Consider the following 5,579-nt stretch of genomic DNA (forward strand, 5'->3'; position numbering starts at 1 on the left):
GAAAGCACCCTATGGTGCACCGGTTCTATTCCAGCGCAAGCATGATGGGTCGTTGCGGCTGTGCATAGACTACCGGGCTTTGAACAAGCTGACCATTAAGAACAAGTACCCCATCCCACTCATTGCGGACTTGTTCGATCAACTTGGGAGCGCAAGGTGGTTCACCAAGCTGGATTTGAGGTCAGGCTATTATCAAGTCAGGATCGCGGAGGGAGATGAGCAAAAGACAGCATGTGTCACTCGGTATGGTTCGTATGAGTTCTTGGTGATGCCTTTCGGACTCACGAATGCCCCAGCAACATTCTGCACCCTTATGAACAAGGTACTTCAGTCATTCCTTGATCGGTTTGTTGTGGTTTATTTGGATGACATTGTGATCTACAGCCAGACTTTGGGAGAGCATGTAGACCACTTGAGACAGGTGTTCGAGGTGTTGCGGGCGCACAAGCTGTTTGTCAAGAGGGAGAAGTGCTCATTCGCCCAGCAGGAGATCCCATTCCTGGGCCACATAGTGGGAGGTGGCAGGATACGCATGGATGAAGGCAAGATAGACGCCATCCTGGAGTGGCAACCACCAGCCAAGGTCACTGAGTTGAGATCGTTCCTTGGGCTGGTTAACTACTACAGGCGCTTCATCAAGGGTCACTCAGCAATAGCCACGCCATTGACTGACTTGCTCAAGAAAGGGAGAGCATGGGAGTGGAGCGCAGGGTGCCAGGAAGCCTTTGACAGGTTGAAGCGGGCTGTGACCGAGGAGCCAGTCTTGGCCTTGCCAGACCATGCCAAGCCGTATGAGGTGCATACGGATGCATCAGACTTTGCCATAGGGGGCGTGCTGATGCAAGAGGGACGTCCAGTCGCGTTTGAAAGCAGGAAGCTGAACGAGACTGAACGCAAGTACACGGTCCAAGAGAAGGAGATGACTGCAGTGGTGCACTGCTTGCGCACTTGGCGCCATTACCTGTTGGGGTCGAGGTTCGTGGTGAGAACGGACAATGTGGCGACCAGCTACTTCCAGACGCAGAAGAAGCTGTCCCCCAAGCAGGCGAGATGGCAAGATTTTCTTGCAGAATTTGATTTCCAGATGGAGTACAAGCCAGGACGGGCGAACCTAGTGGCAGACGCCCTGAGCAGGAAGGCTAACCTTGCTGCCATTAGCCAACCAGAGGGGTCACTGGTGCCGCGCATCAAGGAGGGACTTGCGCATGATCCTACAGCCAAGGCTCTGATGGAGTACGCCCAGCAAGGTAAGACTAGGCGGTTTTGGTTGCAGGATGGGTTGCTGTACACCAGGGGCAGTAGACTGTTTGTGCCGCAGCACGGGAAGCTCCGCAAGGAAGTTTTGCGAGAGTGTCATGATTCAAGGTGGGCTGGACACCCAGGAGTGAGCCGCACCTTGGCGCTGATCGAGGACCGGTACTACTGGCCGCACATGAGGGACGATGTGGAGGCCTATGTGAAGACTTGTCTTGTGTGCCAACAGGACAAGGTGGAGCTCAAGAAACCAGGGGGTCTCTTGGAGCCATTGCCAGTGCCAGAGCGACCATGGGAGAGTGTTTCTCTGGACTTTATAGTCGGTCTACCCAAGACAGAGGGGTTTGGAAGCATCATGGTAGTGGTGGACAGGTTTTCCAAATATGGAATCTTCATTCCAGCAACCAAGGAGTGCCCAGCCGAGGAGGCAGCTCGATTGTTCCTGAAGAACATGGTGAAGTACTGGGGAGTGCCGAGGACCATTGTTAGTGATCGGGACGGGCGTTTCACGGGCAGGTTCTGGACTGAGTTGTTCAAGCTGTTGGGGTCAGACTTGAACTTTTCCACCAGCATGCATCCGCAGACCGATGGGCAGACAGAACGTGTGAATGGACTACTGGAGGTCTACCTCAGGCACTATGTGAGTGCCACACAAAGGGACTGGCCAAAGCTACTGGATATTGCGCAGTTTTCCTACAACTTGCAAAGGAGCGAGGCAACGAACCAGAGCCCATTTGAGGTTGTGACAGGGCAACAACCACTAACACCCGGTTCGATTGCTGCAGGTTATACAGGGCCGAATCCAGCAGCATACAAGTTTGCCAAGGCATGGCAGGAGCAAGCTGACTTGGCCAGAGTTTGTCTACACAAGGCGGCCAAGAGGTCGAAGAAGTGGGCAGACCAGAAGAGGCGGGATGTGCAGTTCCAGGTTGGAGACTTGGTGTTAGTGAAGCTGCATCCCATTGTGCGCCACAGGGGGCTGCACAAAGGCCTAGTCCGGAGGTATGAGGGACCTTTCCGAGTAGTCAAGAGAGTAGGCAAGGTTGCCTACAAGCTGGATATGCCACCCAAGCCGAGGGTACACCCGGTGTTCCATGTGAGCATGCTCAAGCCGTTCCATGAGGATGAGGGAGATCCAGGACGGGCAGAGTCAAAGCGTGCACCGTTGGGAGCAAGGGCCTCATATGAGAAGGAGGTCCACAGCATTATGGCTGACCGGGAAGTGAGACGGAAGAACTATCAACCAAGACATGAGTACTTGGTGCGCTGGAAGGGACTTCCAGACAGTGAGGCGAGCTGGGAACCAGCAGAGGACTTATGGCAGTTCGGGGACCAGATCAGGCAGTACCATGCAGAAGACGCAACGAGGGCGTTGCGCAATCAGGTGGGGGAGAATGTCACGCCCTGGGCGGGCGCGCCAGGCACATCAGCCAGACCAGCAGGCGAGCCAGCAGCTAAGGCCCGCAGACCAGGCGTGCTGGCGGGTATCAGTGCGCAAAGCCTATCAAACGAGCTCCAAACGCCCGCCCATCTTGCAGGCCAACTCATGAGACCAAGGCCTGGCATTTGGGCTGCCCGCACCACATCCAGAAGGGCCCGAGGTGCTGGATACGCAAGGGAAGCTTCTGGAACCAGGCAGGATCAGCATCAGCATCCTGGCAGATTTGGTTGACCCTGAAAATCAGGAACCAGCATCTTGATTAAATGTAATCCCATGATTGTAGCCTTTATTTTAGGGATTTGCCATTAAGTTGTAGCTGGAGCCTCAACTATAAATAGAGGGCTGCTCCACCCTCATTTGTACACCATCAAACACTTCTGTTTCAGTGAATACAAGAGCATTTCCAGAATTCTGTTTTTCTATCCTGTTTCTCTTTAACTTGCGTAATCAGCCCTTCCCTTTGTTCTAGTGCCCGCACGCTTGTGTTTTAGGCTGACTTAGGCATCAAGGACGAGATTCCAAGCCTAAGGCCGCACGGATTCTGAGTCTAAGGTCGGAGCCCGTGACACGGGCGCTTGCCTCGAGCACCATCGGCACACGCTGGGCCCTGGTGCGGCAGGTTGCCTCGAGCACCATCGGCACACGCTGGGCCCTGGTGCGGTCGGTTGCCTCGAGCACCATCGGCACACGCTGGGCGCTGGTGCGGGCGCTTGCCTCGACCACCATCGGCACACGCTGGGCCCTGGTGCGGCAGGTTGCCTCGATCACCATCGGCACACGCTGGGCCCTGGTGCGACAGGTTGCCTCGAGCACCATCGGCACACTATCGGCCCTGGTGCGGGCGGTTGCCTCGACCACCATCGGCACACGCTGGGCCCTGGTGCGGGCGCTTGCCTCGAGCACCATCGGCACACGCTGGGCCCTGGTGCGGGCGGTTGCCTCGAGCACCATCGGCACACGCTGGGCCCTGGTGGGTTTAGGCACATCTTCAAATTTCTGCCGTGCCAATGCCATTTTTATGGCTTGTAAATTCATACAATGGTCCCCTAAGCCTTCACGTGAAGTTTCGTTGGAAGATGACTCGTTTTCTATTTTTCACGATTTTCGAAACTTTTTGCGGTTCGGGATTTTTTAAAATTTTTTTATAAGGATTTTTGGCCCCAAATTTTGTAGGCATGATCCTTCTATTTTTGTTGGCATGCACAAAAAAATTCAGCTAAAAACTCGAAGTAGAGAAGATTTTGTGACCGTTTGAAAAAAGTGTCCCCATTTCAGACACTTTAACGGCTACTGGTAGCAAACCTGTAAAATCTCAAATGCTCTTTAAGGGGGTGTGAATTCTCAGAGGTTTGATGAGGGATAGGGGGCCAACACAAGGCCAAGTACCAGCACCAATCGCACATCATGTGCGCACACCCCCCCGGCCCCCCTCCCAATCGCCGGAACCCCAATGCCGCCGGTCAGGTTCTCCGGCGGTACTCCGGCGGTACTCCGGCGATGCTCCGGCGATGCTCCGGCGATGCTGTCCCGAGTGAAAAAAATGCGGCACCAGCACATGCTGGAGCCAAGCATGGGCACCGTGGCTCAAAATCGAACTTCGGCCAAGGCCTCGACCATCAATGGCACATGATGACGCATGGTGATGGCACATGCATCGACCATCATCGGCATAGGCTGCCCTTCGGTACGGGCACTTGCCTCGACCGCCATCGGCACAAGCTGGGCCCTGGTGTGGGTTGTTGCCTCGATCACAATCGGCACATGCTGAGCCTTGGTGCGGGCGGTTGCCTCGAGCACCATCGGTAGACCCTGGGCCCTGGTGCGGCCGGTTGCCCCGATAACCATCGGCACACGCTGGGCCCTGGGGCGGGCGCTTGCCCCCAGCACCATCGGCACACGCTGGGCCCTGGTGCGGGCGGTTGCCCCGAACAGCATCGGCACAAGCCGGCCCTTGGTGCGGGCTCCTGGCTCGACCACCATCGGCACACGCTGGGCCCTGGTGCGGGCGGTTGCCTCGAACACCATCGGCACACGCCGGCCCTTGGTGCGGCCGGTTGCCTCGACCACCATCGGCACACGCTCGGCCTTGGTGAGGGCGCTTGCCTCGACCACCATCGGCACACGCTGGGCCCTGGTGCGGGCGCTTGCCTCGACCACCATCGGCACACGCTCGGCCTTGGTGCGGGCGCTTGCCTCGACCACCATCGGCACACGCTGGGCCCTGGTGCGGACGGTTGCCTCGACCACCATCGGCACACGCTCGGCCTTGGTGAGGGCGCTTGCCTCGACCACCATCGGCACACGCTGGGCCCTGGTGCGGGCGCTTGCCTCGACCACCATCGGCACACGCTGGGCCCTGGTGCGGGCGGTTGCCTCGACCACCATCGGCACACGCTGGGCCCTGGTGCTGGCGGTTGCCTCGACCACCATCGGCACAAGCCGGCCCTTGGTGCGGGCGGTTGCCTCGAGCACCATCGGCTCACGCTGGGCCCTGGTGCGGGCGGTTGCCTTGACCACCATCGGCACACGCTGGGCCCTGGTGCGGACGGTTGCCTCGAGCACCATGGGCACACGCTGGCCCTTGGTGCGGGCTCTTGCCTCGACCACCATCAGCAGAAGATTGCCCCTACGTCGAACACCATCGATACATGCCGGGCCTTGGTGTGGGCACATGCCTCGAGCTGGTGCGGGCGGTTGCCTCGACCACCATCGGCTCACGTTGGCCCTTGTTGCGGGCACATGCCTCGACCACCATCGGCACCTGCGCACCCTCGGTGTGGGATTTGCTTGTTTGGAAAAAGTGTCCCCGTTTCAGACATTTTAACGTCTACTGGTAGCATATCTGTAAAATCTCTAATGCTCTTTAGGGGGTGGTGGTCCGGCA

Source organism: Durio zibethinus, unplaced genomic scaffold (assembly GCF_047325235.1).
Source record: "Durio zibethinus cultivar Kanyao isolate XHJ-2024 unplaced genomic scaffold, ASM4732523v1 HiC_scaffold_3, whole genome shotgun sequence".
Taxonomy (NCBI): Eukaryota; Viridiplantae; Streptophyta; class Magnoliopsida; order Malvales; family Malvaceae; genus Durio; species Durio zibethinus.